The sequence below is a fragment of the Trachypithecus francoisi genome, unplaced genomic scaffold (genome assembly GCF_009764315.1).
Source record: "Trachypithecus francoisi isolate TF-2019V2 unplaced genomic scaffold, Tfra_2.0 Lachesis_group6, whole genome shotgun sequence".
NCBI classification, from domain to species: Eukaryota; Metazoa; Chordata; class Mammalia; order Primates; family Cercopithecidae; genus Trachypithecus; species Trachypithecus francoisi.
The window spans coordinates 41631514-41656906 of NW_022681471.1; positions in this window are offsets into that span (position 1 = coordinate 41631514).

A 25393-nucleotide genomic window follows, 5' to 3' on the forward strand; every position below is an offset into this window, starting at 1 on the left:
TTTGGAGGTCTTACCCCAAAATGTTTCCCCAGATCAATGTCCTTCCTGTAGCACTTCTCCAATGTTTTCTTTTAGTATTTTTCATAGTGTCAGGTCTTACATTAAGTCTTCAATGCATTTTGAGTTGATTTTGTATGTGGTAAAAGATGGGGACCTAGTTTCATTCTTCTGCATATGGACATCCAGTTTTCCTAGCACCATTTATTAAAGAGACAGTCCTTTCCTCAATGTATGTTCTTGACACCATTGTCAAAAATGAGTTGGCTGTGTGTAGATTTATTTCTGGGTTCTCTATGCTGTTCCATTGGTTCATGTATCTGTTTTCATGCCAGTACCATGCTGTTTTGGTTACTATAGCTTTGCAGTATAATTTTCAGTCAGGAAGTGTGATGCCTCCAGCTTTGTTCTTTTTGCTCAAGATTGCTTTAGCTATTCAGGGACTTTTGTTGCTCCATAAGAATTTTAGGATTTTTTTTCTATTTCTCTGAAGAATGTCATTGGTATTTTGATAGAGATTGCATTGGATCTATATATTGCTTTGAATAGTGTACACATTTTAACAATAATAATCCTTCCAATTTATGATCATGGGATAGCTCAACATTTTTTGTAGCCTCTTCAATTTCTTTCATCACAGTTTTATAGTTTCCTTCATAAAGATATTTCACTTCTTAAAACCCTGTATCCTTTAGTTATCATCCACCTAGTTGCCCATTCTCTCCACTTCCCCAGTCTAAAACAACCACTAGTCTACCTTTTGTCTCTATAGCTTTGAGTTTTCTGGAAAGGCCATATAAATGGAGTTATACAGTATGTGGTCTTGTGACTGCTTGTTTCATTTAGCAAAATGCTTTTAAGATACATTGATGTTCCCAGCACCATTTATTAAATAGGGAATCCTTTCCCCATTTCTTGTTTCTCTCAGGTTTGTCAAAGATCACATGGCTGTAGATGTGTGGTATTATTTCTGAGGACTCTGTTCTGTTCCATTGGTCTATATCTCTGTTTGGTACCAGTACCATGCTGATTTGGTTACTGTAGCCTTGTAGTATAGTTTGAAGTCAGGTAGCGTGACGCCTCCAGCTTTGTCCTTTTGACTTAGGATTGCCTTGGCAATGCGGGCTCTTTTTTGGTTCCATATGAACTTTAAAGCAGATTTTTTCCAATTCTGTGAAGAAACTCATGGTAGCTTGATGGGGATGGCATTGAATCTATAAATAACCTTGGGCAGTATGGTCATTTTCACGATATTGAGTCTTCCTATCCATGAGCATGGTATGTTCTTCCATTTGTTTGTGTCCTCTTGGCTAGCCATAAGTAGAAAGCTGAAACTGGATCCTTTCCTTACTCCTTATACGAAGATTAATTCAAGATGGATTAGAGACTTAAATGTTAGACCTAATACTATAAAAACCCTAGAAGAAAACCTAGGTAGTACCATTCAGGACATAGGCATGGGCAAGGACTTCATGTCTAAAACACCAAAAGCAACGGCAGCAAAAGCCAAAATTGACAAATGGGATCTAATTAAACTAAAGAGCTTCTGCACAGCAAAAGAAACTACCATCAGAGTGAACAGGCAACCTACAGAATGGGAGAAAATTTTTGCAATCTACTCATCTGACAAAGGGCTAATATCCAGAACTTACAAAGAACTCAAACAAATTTACAAGAAAAAGCAAACAACCCCATCAAAAAGTGGGCAAAGGATATGAACAGACATTTCTCAAAAGAAAACATTCATACAGCCAACAGACACATGAAAAAATGCTCATCATCACTGGCCATCAGAGAGATGCAAATCAAAACCACAATGAGATACCATCTCACACCAGTTAGAATGGCAATCATTAAAAAGTCAGGAAACAACAGGTGCTGGAGAGGATGTGGAGAAATAGGAACACTTTTATACTGTTGGTGGGATTGTAAACTAGTTCAACCATTATGGAAAACAGTATGGCGATTCCCAAGGATCTAGAACTAGATGTACCATATGACCCAGCCATCCCACTACTGGGTATATACCCAAAGGATTATAAATCATGCTGCTATAAAGACACATGCACACATATGTTTATTGCGGCACTATTCACAATAGCAAAGACTTGGAATCAACTCAAATGTCCATCAGTGACAGACTGGATTAAGAAAATGTGGCACATATACACCATGGAATATTATGCAGCCATACAAAAGGATGAGTTTGCGTCCTTTGTAGGGACATGGATGCAGCTGGAAACCATCATTCTTAGCAAACTATCACAAGAACAGAAAATCAAACACCGCATGTTCTCACTCATAGGTGGGAACTGAACAATGAGATCACTTGGACTCGGGAAGGGGAACATCACACACTGGGGCCTATCGTGGGGGGGGGGATTGCATTGGGAGTTATACCTGATATAAATGAGGAATTGATGGGTGCTGACGAGTTGATGGGTGCGGTACACCAACGTGGCACAAGTATACATATGTAACAAACCTGCACGTTATGCACATGTACCCTAGAACTTAAAGTATAATAAAAAAAAAAAGATACATTGATGTTGTAACATAGATCATTACTTCACTTTCTATTACCGAATAATATCCATTGCATGTATACATTACATTTTGTTTGTCTATTTTTAGCTGATGAACATTGGGTTTGTTTCCACTTTTTGGCTATTATGAATAATGCTGCTATGAATATTCACTTAAAAGTTTTTATGTGGACATATGTTTTCATTTCTCTTGGGTATATGCTTAGGAGTAGAAGTGCTGGGTCACATATGGTAATTCTTAAGTTTAACCACTTGAGGAACTGCCAGACCCAGCTCCATCATCTTTTGCTTGAATTATTTCAACATATTCCTAACTATTCTCCCTACTTCTGCCTATGCCTCCCTTTGGTTTATTCTTACATAGTGACCGGGACAATGCTGTTATAACCTAAGACAGATGTTACACCTCAGTCTCACTTAGAGTAAGATATAAAGTCCTAGAAGCTCTATATGATGTGGTCCTTCAATTATCTCTCTGACTTTATTTCCTTTTACTCTCCCCTGCATTTGCTCCATTGCAATCACAAAGGCTGCTTTCCTATTCCTCTAGTACACCAATTCTGCTGCCACCTCAGAGATTTCGCACTTGCTTAAATACCTTCTCCTTGATATCTGAATGGCTGCTCCATCTCTTACTTCTGGGTTTTCCTCAAATGTCACCTACTTAATGAGATCTTTCCTGGCCACCTTATTTTTACTTCCTCCCCTCCAAACACATTATATTGCCACTTGTCTGCTTTCCTTCCCTTTGGCACTTACAATTATCTTATATACTACATAATATACTTTACTTACTTATGTAGTTTATTGTGTGCCTTCTGCATTAGAGTAAAACTTCTATGAGAGCAGAGATTCTTTTATTGGTCTTACTCATGTTCCCTATTGTATGCCCAAAACCTAGACCATCTCTTTCCCATAGTATTGTCTCAACAAATACTTGAATGAATAAATGAATGAATTAATGAGCAAGTGAATGAATAGTTATAAGCATGAGCTTTGCAGTCAGATAAACGTAGTTTCAAATCTCAACTTTGTCACTTTTTTTTATATACTTTAAGTTCTAGGGTACATGTGCACAACATGCAGGTTTGTTACATATGTATACTTGTGCCATGTTGGTGTGTTCGAGTTGATGGGTGCTGACGAGTTGATGGGTGCAACTTTGTCACTTATTAATGGTGTGACCTTGGGCAAGCTTTTCTGAGCTTCAATTTCTTGCATGACTCACAGGTGTGATATAGGAATTTTAATGAGATAATCTATGTAAAGTCCTAGTATAGTTCTTGGCATATAGAAAGTGTAAGTAACACAAAAAATAATTAATATACAAATATTTCAAAATGCATATTTGAAAACACAGAGGATAAATTCCTAAGTCATGTCCTGGCTAAAGCTAGACATGACATCCTCAGATGTAATGTGGCAAGATTCTTGAATGAGCAAATGGATCACAGAGATTGCTGGGGGTGATGAGGTATCATCTGGGAGTCTTATCCATTTTCCCCCTCTGAATGATCTCTCTCTTCCTTTCTTTCTTTTTTTTTTTTTGACAGGGTCTCTCTCTGTGGCCCAGGCTAGACTGCAGTGGCACAATAATGGCTTGCTGCAGCCTCGACCTTCTAAGCTAAAACGATTCTCACACCTCAGCCTGCCAAGTAGCTAGGATCACAGGCACATGCCACCATGCCTGGCTTTTTTTTTTTTCTTTTGTAGAGAGAGTCTCCCTATGTTGCCCAGGCTGGTCTCAAACTCCTGGGATCAAGTGATCCTCCCACCGCAGCCTCCAAAAGTGCTAGGATCACAGATGTGAAACACCATGCCTGGCTTAAGTGATTTCTTCAGGAAGAGATGAGGCCTCCTCTGACTCTAGCTATGTTTGAGGCCTATTTACCTCCACTAAAATCCTTACAACTCTGACCTGACTTATCCATGATTCATGGAGACAGGCACCTCCACTCTTGCCATAGTGACCATCCTGTCACAAGAAGGTGCCTGAAAAAGATCTGCCCAGAAAATGTTGTGAGGCTAAGCTTGCTGGAATGTCATCAGGAGGTAACAGTAACTGACTTTTATACCCAGCAGCAATCTGTAGGGTATAAAAGTAAATTCCAGCTGCCCAGACTCAGAACCATTATGATGTGACATCCAATGGATGGGACGTAGCAGTGGTAATACCTTAGTGCAGGGGCTCTCAAACTTGAGCCTGCATCAGAATCACATGGAGGTCTTGTAAAAACATACGTTGCCTGGTTCTACTCTTAGAATTTTTATTTCAGTAGGGTATTAATCCATTTTCACACTGCTGATAAAAGACATACCTGAGACTGGGCAATTTACAAAAGAAAGAGGTTTATTGGACTTACAGTTCCACATGGCTGGGGAGGCCTCACAATCATGGTGGAAGGCAAGGAGGAGCAAGTCGCATCTTACGTGGATGGCAGCAGGCAAAAAAAGACAGTTTGTCCAGAGAAACTCCCATTTTTAAAACCAGCAGATCTCGTGAGACCCATTCACTGTCATGAGAACAGCGTGGGAGACTCCTGCTCCCATGATTCGATCATCTCCCACTGGGTACCTCCCACAACATGTAGGAATTATGAGAGCTACAAGATGAGATTTGAGTGGGGACACAGAGCCAAATCATATCAGTAGGTCTAGGATGGGGCCCAAGAACTCACATTTCTAACAAGTTCGCAGGTGATACTGACGCTGCTAGGCAGTTGCGGGGGCACACTTTGAGAACTACTGCTATAGTACAACCACATAATCATCCCTGAGCCTAAAAATCTGATTCAGTAGGTCTGGGACCGAGTCCAGGAATCTCCATTTTAAGCAAATACTTTAAGTAATTCTGATGCAGGTGTTCTATGGACTGAGTACACTTTGTGATGCCTGCTATGGATGCCCAGGCCCTACCTATCTCTGAAGATGCTGGTTGAGTATGTTCTGGGCTGGTGCCTGAAAATTCATGTGTTCAATAAGCCCCCTAGTGGTTCTGATGCACATTAAAGTTTGAAAGCCATGGTTATTTCCTGTCATCAGTTAGCTACACTTCTGAAACAGCTATTACAAACAGCTCCTTACAAGGCACAGCTGGGAGATGTAAAGGGGAGAAGGGATGTCCACATTAGCAAGTGAGAGCTTGCATAGAAAGAGCCTTGAGAGAAATTATTTCAAATAGGGACCATTGCACAGGTAGAGGTAAAGGGAGGGGTGGAGAGGGCAGTTAAGTAGCTTTAAGGCTCAAGCAAGGTTTGCAAGGGAGGTCAGCTTTTTGTTGCTTGGGCAAGAACTGCTCTGACAGCAGTACATGCATACAGACTCCTCTTTATCCTTCAAGACCCTACTCAGAAGTATCTAATGCCTGGAAGTGACCTGGGAAGCTTTCCTAGGGCCAGTTCAAAGTTGTTCTTTGGAAAATTCTCAAAGAAAAGTCCAGAGTTGAGAGGAACTTCAGACATCATGCACCTAACCTTTCCCTTGTGGACTTATGGATGTGGGACATTGAGTCCCTGAGGCAGGATTGGACTTAAGAGAGAATAAAAGCCCACACCAGTGCCAGAAAGGGGATCTTGCACATAATTTAATAACAGCAGCTAGGAACTGTGCTAGGCATTTTATATGCATTATCTCCTGTAATAACCACAATCCCATTAACTAAGCACTATTATTATTATTGCCCCTCATATCTTCCCCTGTGCTCCGAGACCTATAGAGGCTTTTGCACCTAAGTGTAGGTGAGCACGTGAATAGAAGTGTTATAAGGGCAGTGAGCTGGATAAAGCAATAGCCAGGCAAACAATATCAGCTCCCTGATTGGTCAGAGCAGTAAATTCCAACCACCTAGCAACCATGTTTGGGGATTGGCGATTATTTCATCACAGGAGACTAGGGAGAAAAGGACAAAAGATGGCTGCTTATCAGATAACTGCACATGTGCAGTAAAGAAGAGAAGAGGTCAGTTACACACAGAAAGGAGGCTTTTCTTCTGCCTACAGCCAGGAAAAAGGTAGCCATGCAATGAGCCTGTGCAATTGGAGCAGAGTTTTGTACAAAGGATCCTGGGACCCACCCAGCAAGTTAGCAGTGACAAATGTCAGGGGTGGGAGTTTCAACACAACTAGGGATTGGCTGGACTGGGATTTGAGCTTAGGTCTATCTGAAACAGAAGACTGCTTTTAATTTCACATCAATGACCTGGGAGGCTAGTTATAAGTACAGATCCCTAGGCCCCAACCACAGAAATTCTGATCCAAAGGGTTTTGAATGGGGTCCAGAGATCTTCAAATAGCCCCTGTAGGAGATTATGTTGCAGCTGGTCCACTGGCCATAATTTGAGACACACTATCTCGGACATTCTAACAGACCAACACCATTCCCAGGCCACAAAACAGTGGTCATTGTCAATATCTTTATAAATAAGATCCACATCTTCCCCTGCACCCAGATGTCTTCAGCCCTAGTCACTACCTGCATCAAAAGGGTGCTGCACCTCAGAGTCTTCAGAACCAAATGCTTTGATTGGTGGTCCCATTATCAGCCTTTCCCTTTTAAATACAAGAGTATAAGTGATCACTGATGGCCCATAATTACTGACAGCCCATTAGTATTTCTTGAATGCTGTAATTCACACATGGTAAAAGAAATAATTCAAGAAGTTCAAAAAAGCACAAAATTAACTGTGGAGACTTCTTTCTCACCCCCACCCCCACCCTCTAAAGGAAACCACCACCAACAATACAATATTTTGTGTATCCTTCAATTTGTTTTATTTATCAACTACTGACTTTGGACATCATGCTTCAGACCTACCTGTTTTCCATCCACAGGTCAAAAGAGTTAACACTGAATGTGCCCTATATATGTACAAGTCTCTACAGTATTATCTCATTTAATCCTCACAACAACTGAATGAATTCAGATAGTATTATTATTGTCATTCTATAGATAAGGAAACTGAGGCTCAGGGAGGATAATTGCCCAAATTCACAGACAACACGTAACAGAGCTAAAACTTAACTTACTCTGTGTCCAGAACCTATAACTTTAAACAATCAGCTCTATTGCTTTTGACAGAATATACTAATAACAGCTAATATATATTAAAATTATACTATGTGTCAGGCACTTTCCTAAGTACTTTACCTACATTGCCTAATGTTAACCTCTTGAGTTGGCTATTATTCTTATCCCCATTTAACAGTTAATGAAGCAGAAGCACAGAGAGGTTAAATAATTTGCCCAAGATCATACAGGTGGTAACAAGCAGAGCTGGAATATAAAACTGGACAGTGTGGCTTCAATGCCTGCATGCTTTCCCACAATGAAGCTGGGCAGTGTGGCTTCAGTGCCTGCACACTTACCCACAATGCCATGTGACCTCCTTAGGCAGAAGGAGCACATAAATAAGAGTTTAAAGGCTTCGGACTTCAAAACTGCCTAATTCATGCATGATTGCTCATGGTATCCCCTGTCCAGAGTATCCCATGCCAGCAACTTTGACACCCCCTGGAATTTGTCCTGCCTCCCCAGACTCCCTCACCCAGAACCTTTGAATCCAGTTTTCCCTGCTTACACGAGACACATCAGCTGATCCACAATGGCAAGCTACCATGACCCATCGCTCATCAGGATAATTACCCTGCAGACTGTTCTGTTCTTACTTCTGCCTATGGCCTTCTGGCTTTCAGCCCCTTGATTGACTTCCCATGCAACCTCTGGACCTTAAACTTTATTTTCAGAGTGACTCTTTCTAGTAGCCCCACCTATATTTTTCTCCAGTGGAAACTGACTTGGCTGGCCTCCAGTTTTTGCCTCTCAAGTAGGGATCCCAATTCTTCCTTTAGTCCTGCAGGACCAAGTCTCATCCCGCAGCTTCTTCTTCTTCCTAGGTGGGTTAGCCTTGGTCTCTGAACTCCATGGGGTAGAGAGTCAAACAGGTTGTCTCCAGCTCATGCTTCGCAGGGTGGTCACCCGCTGTTCCCGGGGAAAGGAAAAGGCAGATGTCTCTTGGCAGATGCTCATCCTGGCAGCTAAGTTAGCCACAGAGGGCCAGAACTGCTCCTTTGCGGGTGTGATGCCTCAGGATGTAGCTGCCAAATGATCTCTAGCTCTGCCTCTACGCCACCCTCTGGAGAAAAGAGGAAGTGACTCCAGAAAAGTGAAATCTAAAGCTGCAGCAGACTCTGGCGCTTGGTGCAGGAGTCTGAACACAGGGGAGTTGAAGAAAATGGGAAGGGTGGCTGCTATAGCAGCTAGTTAGTTTCCTTTCAGGGTGTTCCGTGGAGTTTCTGATTACCCTCTTCTAAAAACCTTCCAAGAGGGTAGCCCAGGTTGCAATCTGTAACTTCCTTATCCAGAGGTGCTCTAAGGCAGCTTACCGGGCTTCACAGATGGGATTCATCCACAGCAGGGATCTGAGAATTTGGATGCAGAAAACATATCTTTGTCTTTGCTAACCTCTAACTTCAGTTTTCTTAAATTCAATGTAGCATTTCCTACAATTACGAACATAAGCAACAACCACAGTGGTACCAGCAGTACCTATGACTTTGTCATCAATGGAAGTCACAGATGGTTGCATATCACATTACAGCAGCTGCACTACAGCATCTTCTAATACTGCTTCTGCTTATGACCACTTAAAATTACAGTAGTAGAGACCTGCCACTAGATCTTGTTACTTAATGTGTGATAACTATATCACAAGTTCATTTTAATATTTGGACAACTCCTTCAGTGTAATAGGTTTCCTTTTTATTCCTGTGTATTTTGTTCTAGGCACCTAAAAACGTGATTCTGAGAAGGGATTCTGTTGGCTTCACAGGCTGGCCAAAGGGTTCCATGACACCTAAAAGTCAAGAATTGTAACTCTTAAGAATTCTGTCTGGCTTCGTCCTAGAAACTGGGATGGGTATGTCTGAGCTGAAGACCCATGTTAGAAAGGCTTGGTGGAGATGGAGCTGTAGGAGGTGGAGGAGCAGGGAAGCAGGTCAAAGGAACAAGTACTGATTGCTAAAACTGCAAGTAGAAGAGAAAAGAAACTTAGGTATGAGGCTGACCTCACCATTGCCACAGAAGCCCACACTCCCTCTACTTTCCGCGGCTCAGCTAAAAAAAAAAAAAAAAAAAAAGGAAGCCAGAACAGCTAGCTCTGTAGCTGGTGGCCTGGCGGTGGCTCACATCTGTAATCCCGCACTTTGGGAAGCCAAGGCGGGCGGATCACTGAGGTCTGGAGTTCGAAACCAGCCTGACTAACATGGAGAAAGCCCATCTCTATTAAAAGAGAAATACACAATTAGCCAAGTATGGTGGCACACGCCTGTAACTCCAGGAGAGGCTGAGGCAGGAGAATCGCTTGAACCTGGTAGATGGAGGTTGCGGTGAGCCAAGATCGCGCCATTGCACTCAAGCCTGGGCAACAAGAGCGAAACTCCATCTCAAAAAACAAAAACAAAAACAAAACAGAAAAAAACAGAAAAACCTCATTCTCCACTGCACAGCATGTACCACAAGATGGCGCAATTGTATGAGTTGGTGGCCAGGAGGGGGCTCTGCCAAAGAATATCAGAACTGTATCGTAGCAATAATATAGTCACTATTCAGAATTATCAGGATTTGTTGTCAAGGCCCAATTAGGACCTTCAGAGGCCTTGAAGCATTGAAAGACTATGGCGTTCCCATTCACGTGTAATTCAAAAGAAAAGTAAAACTAAACTAAATGATTTTGCTGAAATTCCATTGACTTATTTCTAGATTTCCTGATTGCAAAATTCTGGATAAGGTTAAACCTTTCCTTAGGCCCTAATTTCCTGGGGCCCTAAGTGTGTGTTTAATCTGCCTGTCTAGCAAGAAGACCGGCACTACCTGCTAGTAAAAGGGTAACCAAGCCAGATCCTGCTCCGGACTCCAACCGAGCCTGAGACACCACCCTCTGCTGAGAAACAGTGTGTTGGGCACTAGCGAAACCTAGGATATCTGGTAACTACTTCCAGCCTCCTGGTAGATGAAGGGGCTTTGGACAGTTCTGTGGGCCCCGCCCCAGCCAGTTCACATGGCTCAAACCAGCCTTCCCATGAGTAAATCCTACCCTGTGATTTGGAAAACTAATGACCATTGCAGTATGCAAAAAGAGTTCACATACGGCATTATGCACATGTTCTGACCAGATATAATGTCACCCAGGAACCCTAACTCTCAGCTGCTCCTTGCTCTTTGGTCCCTGGCCTCATCTGGAGTGACAAAGCCAAATTCCTACCATCCTCTGGGCATCTGCAGCTTACACATCTGAGGACTTTGTTAGCTGCTGCCTCCACAACCATTCCTGCATAAATTTATACCAGGCTTCATCAGACCTTCACTTCCCTAGCAGGGACCCAGTACTCTTTGTAAGAAAAAAGATCAAGAATTCCAGCTCCGCCAGTGCCCATTCTGTGAACACATGGAAGCCTTCATAACTCTAATAATTCCCAATCACTTGAACGAACCCCAAGGAACCCAGGGCGGGGTAAAATTAGATTTCAGGCCTTCAACACCCTGATCAGATTCAGAAGGGTAACCAGAAAATTCCATCCTTTTAGACCTGTCCCTGACAGTTCCTGCATCTGGTAAACCTGCAGCTTGTAATAGGTCTGAATTCTCAGCCTTTGAAGCAGCTGATGAGCAAAAACCAGTATCAGGGTTTCATTTTTACTGTTTTCTCCTTCTTCAAGTCCTTGGTTCAGCCACCACTGGGCCTACTACAGCAGTATTGACACTAGTAAATAAGCATATTTAAAACAGAAAGTTCATTGGCAGTTCTTTCTATGTGCCCAGGGTGCCTGCATGAAGTCAGACAAAAAAAAAAAAAAAATCACTTCTTACTTGGAGAAGGGATCCCTCTGAACCCTTAAGGATCTGTAGCAATTCCTGCCTTCTGTTGGGCACTACTTTAGTTTTCTACACTTGCAGTCTCACTGCTGCCAAGGGTCAGGAAGCAACAAAACAAAACGATTCATTTGGGATAGAGAATACACTGGAGAGGGTTCTAGCCTTCTAGCCTTCTGTGATGCAAACTTATTTTTAAAAAGCCTGCCTTGGTGGGCACCCAAGACAGCCGAATAGAAACAACTCCAGCCTCCAGCTCCCAGTGTGAGCAACACAGAACACAGGTGATTTCTGCATTTTGAACTGAGGTACCAGGTTCATCTCACTGGGGTGTGTCAGACAGTTGGTGCTGGTCCGCGGGGGCAGGCTGACCAGTGAGAGCAGAAGCAGGGCCAGGAATCGCCTCACCTGGGAAGCACAAGGGGGAAAGGAATTCCTTTCCTAGCCAAAGGAAATTGAGACACACAACACCTGGAAAATAGGGTAACTCCCACCTAATACAGCACTTTACCAAGGGTCTTAGCAAATGGCACACCAGGAGATTATATCTGACACCTGGCCCAGAGGGTCCCACACCCATGGAGCCTCCCTCATTGCTAGCACAGCAGTCTGAGATCTAACTGCAAGGCGGCAGAGAGGCTGGGGGAGGGGTGCCCACCATTGCTAAGGCTTAAGTAGGTAAACAAAGCCGCTGGGAAACTCGAATTGGGTGGAGCCCACCACAGCTCAAGGAGGCCAGCCTGCCTCTGTAGACTCCACCTCTGGGGACAGAGCATAGCTAAACAAAAAGCAGCAGAAACCTCGGCAGAGGTAAATGCCCCTGTGTGACAGCTTTGAAGAGAGCAGTGGATCTCCCAGCATGGAGGTTGAGATCTGAGAACTGACAGACTGCCTGCTCAAGTGGGTCCCTGACCCCTGAGTAGCCTAACAGGGAGACATCCCCCACTGGGTGCAGACTGACACCTCACACCTCACATGGCCGGGTACACCTCTGAGACGAAGTTTCCAGAGCAAGAATCAGACAGCAACACTTGCTGTTCAGCAATATTCTATCTTCTGCAGCCTCCGCTGCTGATACCCAGGCAAACAGGGTCTGGAGTGGACCTCAAGCAAACTCCAACAGACCTACAGCTGAGGTTCCTGACTGTTAGAAGGAAAACTAACAAACAGGAAGGACACCCACACCAAAACCCCATCAGTACATCACCATCATCAAAGACCAAAGGCAGATAAAACCACAAAGATGGAGGAAAAGCAGTGCAGAAAAGCTGGAAATTCAAAAAATCAGAGCACATCTCCCCCTCCAAAGGAATGCATCTCATCGCCAGCAACGGAACAAAGCTGGACGGAGAATGACTTTGACGAGTCGAGAGAAGAAGGCTTCAGTCGATCAAACTTCTCAGTGATAAAGGAGGAACTACATAACCAGCACAAAGAAACTAAAAACCTTGAAAAAAGATTTGACGAATGGCTAACTAGAATAACCAATGTAGAGAAGTCCTTAAAAGAACTGATAGAGATGAAAACCATAACATGAGAACTACGTGACAAATGCACAAGCTTCAGTAACCGCCTCAATCAACTGGAAGAAAGAGTATCAGCGATTGAAGATCAAATGAATGAAATGAAGCAAGAAGAGAAGTGTAGAGAAACAAGAGTAAAAAGAAATGAACAAAGCCTCTAAGAAATATGGGACTATATGAAAAAGACCAAATCTACGTGTGATTGGCGTGCCTGAAAGTGAGGGGGAAAATGGAATCAAGTAGGAAAACACTCTGCAGGATATCATCCAGGAGAACTTCCCCAACCTACTAAGGCAGGCCAACATTAAAATTCAGGAAATACAAAGAGCACCACAAAGATACTCCTGGAGAAGAGGAACTGCAAGACACACAATTATCAGATTCACCGAAGTTGAAATGAAGGAAAAAATGTTAAGGGCAGCCAGAGAGAAAGGTCGGGTTATCCATAAAGGGAAGCCCATCAGACTAACAGCAGATCTCTCGGCAGAAACTCTACAAGCCAGAAGAGAGTGGGGGCCAATATTCAACATTTTCAAAGAAAAGAATTTTCAAGCCAGAATTTCATATCTAGCCAAACTAAGTTTCATAAGTGAAGGAGAAATAAAATCCTTTACAGACAAGCAAATGCTTAGAGATTTTGTCACCACCAGGCCTGCCCTACAAGAGATCCTGAAGGAAGCACTAAACATGGAAAGGAACAACAGGTACCAGCCATTGCAAAAACATGTCAAAATGTAAAGTCCATTGATGCTAGGAAGAAACTGCATCAACTAACGAGCAAAATAACCAGCAAATATCATAATGACAGGATCAAGTTCACACATAACAATATTAACCTTAAATGTAAATGGTGCAGGCATGGAAGGCAGAGCTGTTTGGTGGGGAAGGTAGTAGTAATAACAGCTAGCCTACATTGCACATATACTATGTGTCCAGCACTTTACATATGATCTCCTGTGTAATTCTCACAACCACCATTTGAGGAAGGAAGCAAGCGCTATCAGTATTTTCAATTTACAGATGAGAACAATGTGAGGCTCCGAGGTTTGCAGTGACTTTCCCGAAATCACACAGTAAGTAGCAGAGCTGAGATTTGAACCTAGGTCTGTGTGACTCTACGTCTGCACTTTTAACCAGCTGAATGGAAGACATTCAGGCTGTATTCAGACCCCATTTCTCTGCTCTGTCTGTTAGTTGAATCCTGATTGTGGTCTGTCTTCATGGTTCCAAATTTTCTGCCTTTCCAGGGCCTTCATTTTACCTTGAGTCCCGACGCTGGCTGCCTACTTGGCAGTGACTCCCAACCTTTCTTCAGTCTTCAGTACCTGAATACTGTCCTTCCCACCGACTTCCCCACCCCAGCTCCCTCACCACCCCTTTCCTTGCGTACCTCATCCAGACACAAAACATAACTGAATCTATAGGTTTTAAGACCCTTCTCCATATCCCACCCACTGTCCAGTCTCCATCCTTGGGTTCTTCCAGGCTAGCCCTGGATGAATTTTAAGGCCCTGACTCTATTTCCCCTTGAGAGTTTATGTCTGTACCTGTCTAATTCTATGGGTCTGTATGCATGTGAATATGTATAAGATAGAGACTGGTATTCAAAGGAGGTGGGAAGCATTTAATGGAAAAGAGGATGCTAGACGTCCTCAATGAACTAGACAGTCCCACACAGTGAAGACTGTCCCATATTCTGTCCAAATTTTGAATACCACCTCCCACCTAATTATTCATGTAGGTTAAAAAGTCTGTTAATATTAGCTGTGCCTAGAACAGAACTCTGATTTATACATAAACACGAAGTATTTTTTGCACAGTTTTATTTCAGTATATGCTAAAATTTCCAGGAATCCAGCTACCATGTAAATTGAGGGAAAACTGCTCTTTGTTGTGTTCTGAACTCTCCCAAGAGTTGCTTAATATTTTTGAAGATCATATTGCCAGCAACAACACTGATCATGGTAATTGAGTCAGTAATGCAATGCCACTGCATGCGCCTGCATTTGCAGTGTTTGAGTTCATGCTGTTTCTGTACGTAGGTGCAAGCTTCTACCTGTTCCCCTACGTCTTCTATCATGGTGTGGCCTCAATCTTTGCAGATGGAAATTCGTTATTTATTATCAATCATTTCCTTTTATTTCTCCTTCACACTAGTTGGACCTCTCTCTCTCCTCCATATATATATATAAAATCTTATCTTAAATTTATATATATATATAGATATACACACACATGCACACAAGTATACAAATATATAAAATTATGTGTGTGGTAGGCACATTGTTTTGTCTATGAGTTTCTCTGTCTCATTTTAGGATAGTAAAGGGGCTGTAGCAAAGTATTTGTCAAACATTACGAGCACTTACTAAATTGCCTACACCGCTTTCAGTGCTTTACATATTAGTCTCAGTTAATCCTCACAGAGCTTCACAGAACCTGAATGAGATGGGTATTATTTTCACTCTTATCTTGCAGATGAAGAGGTGCATAGAGGTTAAGTAATTTGCCCAAGGTCACACACTTAGTAAGTGATAGACAAGTAATCTGAACTCAAACCTGTTTGACTCCAAACGGAGTACACATTCAGCTGCTTGCAGTGTGGTAAATCATATCTACTGTTTCTTATTCGTGTTAGAACAGGCTCAGGATGATTCCAAGGGCAGTGTATTCCAAAATTATTTGAGGATTCCTACAAAAGTATAGACACCCCCACCACCTGAATGACTGAAAACACTCATGCATACATTTGGATATGTTTAACACACACACAGACAATCAATGACCTGAGTCAAATTTAATGGTGTCTTATTTCTTAATTGCTTCTTGTGTCCAATAAGATTGTATAATGCCTGAAAGCAGATTTGTGCCAGCCACATTTTTCATTTGAAAAAATAAGGTACATAATCTAACGCTGAATGTTACAATGGGAACAAATAGGTACCATCTGGACTGTCCTGTACAATTCCCACCCCATCAGCAACTAGCCACATTAATAGGACTTGGTGGCTAACAAATGATATACTTAGACCTTTATTTCCCTCAATTAACACGATCTATCGAGTGAAATGTACATCACATACCTACATGCCTTATTCAGGGAAACTAGCCATTCCTCTTTCTCTGTGTAAAGGAAAGCTCAGTGGTTTTCTCCAGGCTTCCATGAACTACAGATCTCATTCTCAAGCATATCTAAATTCCATCACTAGATGGCAGTGTTGCCCAAACTTTTAATAAAGTAGCAGGCCAGCTTTGTTTAATGCCCCTTTTTTTCATGAGTTATAGGTCGAACTAACCATCTTTCCTGCCACCAGAAAAATGTCCAGATGTTTTCCAAGCTGAGATTTCAGGAAAGGTAGCTTGTTTGTGGCAACTTGTTGACATTTAAAAAATGACCTTAAACCTGTTCCAGTACAGCTGGGTCGCTTCAGTTTAGTTCAAATACTCATTGAATCTATATTGTGCTGAAAACAGTGAGCTAGGTGCTGGGGATACAGAGATGAAGTTGAAAGGGCCTGACTCTCTTAAGAAAGGCGCAATCTAGTTGGAGAGACTGATGCACAAACAAAAAGTTCTATAACAATATCATAGCACTGTGATAGGGTAAGCATAGGATGGGGCACCCATCTCAATTTGGAGATTCAGGAACCTACAGCTGGTGACACTAAAAGTTGAATCCTTTTTAAAATTTATTTTATTTCTATAAATTTAAGGGACACATGGGCAGTTTTATTACGTCGATATGTTAAATAGTGGTGAGGTCTGGGCTTTTAGTATATCCCTCTAAATGGATATACTATAAAGATAATAATGATAATAATGTATGTTTTACTCATTATTTTCTCATACCCCACCCCCTCCCACCATCCCACCTTTCTTGAGTCTCAAATGTCTATCATTCCACACTCTATGTTCATGTACACCCATTATTTGGCTCCCACTTAGAAGTGAGAACACGTGATATTTGACTTTCTATTTCTGAGTTGTTTTACTTAAGATAATGGCCACCAGTTCCATCCATATTGTGGCAAAAGACATGATTTCATTATTTTTTATGGATGAACACTATTCCATTGTGTATATATGCCATTCTTTATCCAATCATCCATTTATGGAAATTTAGGTTGATTCCAAAGCTTGGTGAATACTGCTGCAATAAACATAGGAGTGCAGATATATCTGCTATATACTGATTTCAATTCCTTTGGATATACATTCACTGGTGGAATTGCTGGGTCATATGGTAGTTCTATTTTTAGTTTTTTGAGAAATCTCCATACTGTTTTCCACAGAGGGTGAACTAATTTACATTCCCACCAACAGTATGTAAGCATTCCCTTTTATCCATATCCTTGCCAACATCTTTTTTTTTTTTTGACCTTTTATAATAGCCATTCTCACTGGTGTAAAATGATATCTCACTGTGGTTTTGATTTGCATTTCTCTGATGACTAGTGATGATGACCATTTTTTCATATGCTTGTTGGCCATGTGTATGTCTTCTTTTGAGAAGTATCTGCTCATATCCTTTCCCATTTTTAATGGAGTCATTTGGTTTTCTGTTGTTGGTTTGAGTTGTATGAGCTCCTTGTAAATTCTAGACATTACTCTCCTGTCAGTTGCATGGTTTGCAAATATTTTCTCCCGTTCCACAGGTTGTCTGTTCACTCTGTTGATTATTTCTTTTGCTGTGCACAGTTTAAAGTCCTATTTGCTTATTTTTTATTTTTGTTGCCTGTGGTTTTGAGGTCTTGGTCGTGAATTCCTTGCCCATACCAATGTACAGAAGACTTTTTTTCCTAGATCTTCTTGGATTTTTATAGTTTCAGGTCTTACATTCAAGTCTTTAATCCATCTTGAGTTGGTTTTTGTATATGGCGAGAGACAGAGATTCAGTTTCTTTCTTCTGCATGTGGCAATTAAAGTTTCCCAGCACCATTTACTGAAAAGGATGTCCATTGCATTACCCGACAGCAAATTATACTGCAAGGCTCTAGTAACCAAAATCGCATGGTGCTGGCATAAAAATAGACACACAGATCAAAGGAATAGTATAGAGAACCCAGGAATAAAGCCATATATCTTTGACAAAGTAGATAAAAACATAAACTGGGGCAAAAGAATCTTTAAGAGTGGACAGGCATTAGCCAGGGAATAAAGTGAGAAAGCATATTTCAGGGATGAAACAGACTAAGCAGAAAGGCTTGCAACAGTGTAGTGTGTGCTGGAAAACTAGGTAGAAGATGTGGGGCATAATGAGAAAACACACTATGAAGTGTGGAGGTAGATAGAAATCAGGTCAAGGGATGTGATAATAATGATACAACCAGGAATCAATATATAAAACCATCTGCTTCTCCTAACTATTTGCTGAGATAAGAGCATCATCACCTTACCTTGAGAAGAAATGATTCTGTTATTTCTCACAACCACATGGTGTAGTTCAAAATGACATTTACCTTTATTACTAAGTACTGGGGACTACCATAAGAGCTTCTTCATGTGTTGCCTTTTTAAATATCAGCAATTACTCTGAGATGAGTATTATTATACTATTATCATCTTTATTTTACAGATAAGGCAACCTAGTTTCAGAGAGGTTAAATAACTTGCTCACAATCACACACCTAACAAGTGACAGAGCTAGGAGTTGAATAGAAGCATGTATGAGATACAAAGTACAGGAGAGAGAGGGAATCAATAATAATACTAGTGGGCATGGGGTTGAGAATGACAAAGTAGACTTTCTGGAGGTAGTGCCTAGGCTGGATTTAGTAAAACTGTTAGCAATAGTGAAAACACAACATTTTTGAATATGTGCTATGTGCTAAACTCTATACTGAATATTTTATAAGTATTACCTTGGCTGGGCTCATGCCTGTTATCCCTGCACTTTGGGAGGCCAAAGTGGGAAGATCGTTTGAGCCCAGGAGGTCAAGGTTGTATGAGGCTTGAGTCCCGTGATCTCACCACTGCACTCCAGCCTGGGCGACAGAGCGAGACCCTATCCAAAAAACAAAAAAAGTATTGAAATGGGAGAAGTTCCCTTATCCCTCTTGCAGGGTGTGCGATGGGGGTGTGGCTCACTTTCTCGGTGCTCCGCTGCTCAAACCTCTAGGGGGAGCATGCAGACGGGCAGATTGTGGGGCTCTGACCCCACGGTAGTGTCTAGGGGTGAATGTTTACAGTTGAAGCTCCAGTGGGCGTTTAGTTACCATGTGCTCTTTCAGTTTTGTGTGTGTGTTGTTTGTTTGTTGTGTTTTGCTTTGTTTTTTTTTTTTTTTTTTTTGAGACCGAGTCTCACCCAGGATGGAGTGCAGTGGCACCATCTCCGCTCACTGCAACCTCCACCTCCTGGGTTCAAACTATTCTCCTGCCTCAGCCTCCCGAGTAGCTGGGACTACAGATGTGTACCACCACGCCTGGAGAATTTTTGTATTTTTTGTAGAGACGAGGGTTTCACCATGTTGGCCAGGTTGGTCTCGAATTCCTGGCCTCAAGTAATCCACCCGCCTCGGCCTCCCAAAGTTCTGGGGTTACAGGTGTGAGCCAGTTTTGCACTCTGTAGGCTGCTTGTGTTTATCAGCTCAATGAGACCCTCTGCCTTATCGCAAAGGCAGAGGGCTTTCTGTATCCCAGGGTTCTTGCCTTAGTGTACTGGAAAAATCAGATCACAAATTGACTTGGAGGATGAGTGCAAGGTTTTTTATTGAGTGATTGTAGCTCTCAGCAAGGTGGATGGGGAGGCCAGAAGGAAGATGGAATGGAAAGGTGGATTTACCCTGGTCGATGGCCTGCAAGTGTGCTCTTCCTCCAGTGTGCTCCCCTCGACGTCCAGTCGCTTGTGTCTTCTTCTGCTTGTGTGTTCCTCTCAATGTCCAGTCACTTGTATGCCCTTCCCACTAGGGTCTTCGGGTTTTTATAGGCACAAGATGGGAGCATGGCAGGCCAGGGTGGTCTTGGGAAATGCAACATTTGAGCATAAAAACAGAAATGCCTGTCCTCATCTAGGTCCATGGGCACAGGCCCAGGGGTGGAACCGCAGCCAGGGACCCTTCCTCCTCTACCCAGCACTTTCCGGTCCACCTCCCATATCAGTATTACCTCATTTAATCTTTACAACAACCCTGTGAGGAAAGAACTATTATTACCCCCATTTTACAGATTAGGACACTGAGGCACACAGCAGCTAACCAACTCGCCAAAGGGGATATGGCTAGTAATTGGCAGAGGCCAGATTTGAATCCAGGTAGTCTGGCACGGGCACCAGGAGGACTTGAGTGGGGACATTTTAGGCAGAGGAAACGGTAGCAAGTGGGCATGAACCAGCATGAAAAATTGGAAGCACACCAAACTTGGAATCACTGGACTGTAAAGTGGGGATAACCGAGAGGTCAGGATTGTGAGGCTGGAACAGTACATAGGAGCCATACTGTGAAGGGTCTCAGATGCCCTGCTCTCAGCTTGGGCTTGACATGTAAAGAGCAAGAGGAAGGAAGGACAGGAGAGTCTTAAGCAAGAACAGAACTAATCCTATTGGTGTGATGACTGTCTTTCCTTCCCCAACTCCCTTAGGTAACAAACTCATGCTGCCACACAGAAATCACACCAAACCTCATTCTTTCTCTAAATGTGCATAATTGTACTTCTTGCTGCTGCATTTCCAGATGCTCTCTAAAGACAGTTATACTCTAAGACAATGGTTCTCATGTTGAAATTTCTGGACTGGCAGCATCAGAGCCAGCTGAATACGCAGTTCTTTCAGCCCTACCCAGTACCTACCGAATCAGAAACCCTGGAGGTAGGGTCTGACAGTGCATGCTTTAAAAAGCGTCCAGGGTCAGGCATGGTGGCTCACGCCTGTAATCACAGCACTTTGGGAGGCAGAGGCTGGTGGATCACGAGGTCAAGAGATCGAGAGCATCCTGGCCAACATGGTGAAACCCTGTCCCTACTAAAAATACAAAAATTAGCTGGGCGTGGTGGCGTGCACCTGTAGCCCCAGCTACTCAGGAGGCTGAGTCAGGAGAATGGCATGAACCTGTGAGGTGGAGAGTGCGATGAGCCGAGATCATGCTACTGCGCTCCAGCCTGGCAACAGAGCGAGACTCTGGCAAAAAAAAAAAAAAAAAAAAAAAAAAAAAAAACCCTCCAGATGATTCTGAGGCACATAAGACATGAAAACCACTGTTTTCCATTGTTGCTTAAATACTGCGTGTGCATCTGGTTTATTTCTTCTCTCAACTCCTTGAGGTAAGGAACCATGTATTCTGTTTTATCATCCTGCATGCCACCCCCAATTCCTGCTCCCTGAGATGGATAACTACGCATATCTCAGCTCTGCTACTGTACACAATAAATCTCTTATTCTTTCTATGCCTCAGTTTAATCATCTGTAAAATGGGAATAATAATACTGATTTCATTCAGGTTTTGTATTAAGAGTTAATGCAAAAAAAGTTATCAGGACAGATCTTCTTGACTTATATTAAGTGCTCGATTTTATACAGATGCTCCTTGACTTACAATTGTGTTAAATACTAATAAGCCCATCATAAGTTGAGGAGTACCCTGAATGACTGTCACCTTTGCACTATCATTAAGTTGAAAAATCATAGGTTGAACCATCCTAAGTTAGGAACCATGTGTATATTATTAGTTATTTATACCTAGTGTTCAGTGAATACCCAAGAATTGATTAATAATTGAGAGTAGATTTAGACAAAGAGGGTAGAGAATTAGAAAAGGCAGGATGGGAGAGCAGGTCAGAGAAAATGAGTAAAGAAAACCTGTTTTAGATTCAGCTAGCCCTATAGGGCTGTCCCAGCAATCCAGGAACCTGGCTTTGCAGGGAGTCAGAGAAGGAGATGGGAGAGAGAGGATAGAGGCAGAAATAGGACCATTTATGTCCACAACAGGCAAATCCACAGAAACAGAAGGTAGGTTAGTGGTTGCTGAGGGGTGGTAGGTGGGAATGGAGTTTGACTAGGTATGGGAATTTTGGGGTGAGGGTGATGAAAATGCTCTTGAATTGCCTAGTCATGTGATTGCACAACCCTGTGAATATACTCAAAACCACTGAATTACATATTTTAAAAGGATAAATTTTATACTATATGAATTCTGTTTCAAAGAACAAAAACAAAAACAAAAAACTGTTTTAAAAAACAAATAGGGTGGGTCAATCTGGAAAGAGAATTCAAGACCTTAGTCTTTTTCTTCCATTAAGCCCCAGGAAACTAGGCATAGAGCAGGTACGGAATTGAGACCAGGAAAAAAAGAGAGAGTCTTGTGACTGGATTTTGCTCTAATTTATTTGCTTGCCACATAGGGGCAACCAACTCATTTCCTGTGTCATTACTTCTAAAGACATAAAGTCTGACATTTTCATTAAGACTCACCATATCAATGGCATAAAATTAAATTCCAAGAGAGAGACACAACCTGATTGTAATAAAAGAGCAATCCAAGACTGGCACATAATGGAGAATCTCTCAAACATGTGTGTCACATGCTTGAGATCAACATGGGTGAAAATATCAACCTTTTATTTCTAACTCCTCAGGCAACATAACCTAGCCAAATAGTCCTGGAAGATCAAATTATATACCCTAAGGGCCCAAACCACTTAACTTTCACTCCAAGCTTTTAGACTTTCCAAGAAAATCATTTGATGATTATTTCCCTGAGTGATAAAAACAGACTTATGCCTTTATAATACAGAGTAAATGAATCAGGACTTGGGGACTTTTCAGATTTAAATATATGCTCCAGTGTTAATTGTGGAGTGGGAGGCACTTTATTTTGTTAAAAATAGTCTAAACATGTCTGCTTTATAGACACTCTGTGCGACAAGACTGCTTACTGCCAGGAGAGTTCTACCAGGAAAAGTCCAAGACAAGAAGCAAAGTAAACAAGTATGAATCAATGAATGCTGGCAAAAGTAATTTAAATAAAGGCAAAAGGGAGGACATGCAGACTAGTAGAGTCAGGGATGCCATATGCCACAGGCCTAACTTTATTAGACCTTAAATCCTCAACCAAATTAAGGACATGAATCTATATAGTGCAATGATTGAGCATGCAGATTTTAGAATTAGGCTGCCTGGGTTCAAATATTGACTCTATTCTCTGCTCTTCTCACTTCCCTAAAACATTAGTCTATTATTTCTTTCATAGCGCTTTCCACAATCTTTATTGTTATGACCTGACTCCTACTAGATTATAAATTCTATGAATAAGACAAAGTCTCATATAGTAAGTACTCAATAAATATTTGTAGAGTTTAACAGAACCCTTACCTTTCTGTAGTTGTAGTACCTATGTAATAAAATTGTTGACAGGAACCTACATAAAAGTACAGTGCCTGATACGTAGCAAGTGCTCAAAAAATGCTACCTATCTTAAAGGAGAATTTCTAGATAAGCACCATGTTTGGAACAGGCAACTCAATAGGCTGGAGTCCTTTCTTTAACAATGACATTTCGTTTGCTTTTAAAACACAAGCAAACCTAGCAAGAATGTTAATACATAAATTCTGGGTCATGGATAATTTGTGGCTTATATATTATTTTCTGTATTTTTATGTTTCATGTTTTTCAAACATGCCTGATGTCTTTGATGTTTTTCCTGTAGATAGGTACAGTATTTTCCCTCTCCTGTTGAATCTTGGAAAGTTCACCTGTAACCCATAGAATGTTGTGGGAGGGACATTTGTGTCAGTTTTGAGGACAGGTCAGAAAAGACAATTTCTGTTTCCTCCTTGCTTGCTGGGAACACTTATGCTTGGAGCCCTGAGCCATTATGTAAGAAGTTTGGCCACCCTGAAGCCACTAGACAATGAGGAAGCCAGTATTGTGAAGAGGCAACATGTAGACAATTGACTTAGCATTTCTAATCTTTGAGAATCCTTCCAGCCCAGGAATCAGAAGTAAGAGTGAACAAGAGACTTCAGATGATTTTAGACCCTGGCCATCAATTCACCCCTAGCCTTTAGGTTTCCCAGTAGAGACACCAGACTAGAACAGAGACAGCTGTCCTCATTATGTACTTTCTAAATTCCTGACCTGAGGAATGTATGAGCATAATGAAATCGTAGTTGTTTTAAGCTGTGAAACTGGGTGGATATGAATACGAATAATGTAAAAGAAAGAATGACCTTTCTTTTTTCAAACATACATAATAGTATGTTTGAAATATTTCATAATTTAAAAGAAAGATCATTCAAAGGACCAGTCCTCCTCTTATGTTGCCATTCCCAATTCAGCTCTGGGTCACTGGAGCAAAAGCTAGGATGTATCTCAAGAGTAAGTAGCCACATCATGAGGTCATTCGAAGGGCACTAAATTTCCAAAATACATCACCCACTTCTAAGGTCTGAAATGCTTCCAATCAAGATTTCTTTGAGATATTTTACCTGTGAGATCCCACTATTAAGAAATATTTATAAATAATCCCCCAAAAGGCATGGGGGTGGGGGACAAGGAAGGATATCATTTGACCTGGGCATCTTATTCAATAAGGGCTTTAACTTTCAGCTTCTGACGTGATTACCAGATGAGTTTCCAGATATGCAGAAAACAATGACACAACCAAAAGAAGATATTTGTCATATATCTTTAAGCTTCTGTCTTATTAATGGAAAAACCAAACTCTGTAAAATATTTAAAGGGGTTTATTCTGAGCCAGCATGAGGGAACATGGCCCCAGAAACAATTTCAAGAGGTCTTGAGAAAGTGTGCATAAGGGGGTTGGGTTACAGATTAGTTTTATACATTTTAGGGGGACAGAGGTTACAGTCAAGACATAAATCAACACATGTAAGGTATACATTGATTCAGCCCAAAAAGGTACAACATCTCAAAGCCAGGGGTTGGGGAGGAGGTGCTACAGTTCGTAGGCGGATTTAAATATTTTCTAATTGGCAATTGGTTGGAAGAGTTACCTTTGTCTAAAAACTTGAAGTTAGTAGAAAGAAATGCTTGAGTTAATATAAGGGAGGTTATGAAGGCCAAGGCTTCTGTCATGTAGATGAAGCCTTGTAGGCAGTAGTCTTCAGAGAGAATAGATGGTAAATATGTCTTTTTGGAAGAGTGTCAGATGCTTAGTTAATCTCATCTCAATCCAGGAAAGGCCTAGAAAGGGAAGGCGTGGCTTCATTAATGAAGATTCTCTATAGATGCAAATTTGTCCCACAAAAGACAGCTTTGCAGGGCTGTTTAAAATATATCAAATAATCTATTTTGGGGTGAAATATTTTGGTTTCCTTCAGGGCCTACTATCTATCATGTGGTGCTATGCCATAGTCAGCTTTGAATTTGGTATCTTATTATCACAAATAATCTGTTTTGTCAGTTTTATGATCTCTATTTTAATGTTAATGCTAGTCAATTGTGCCTAACCTCCAAAAGGGAGAGGATATAATGAGTTATGTCAGACCTTCCTTCCCATCATAGTCAGGAAT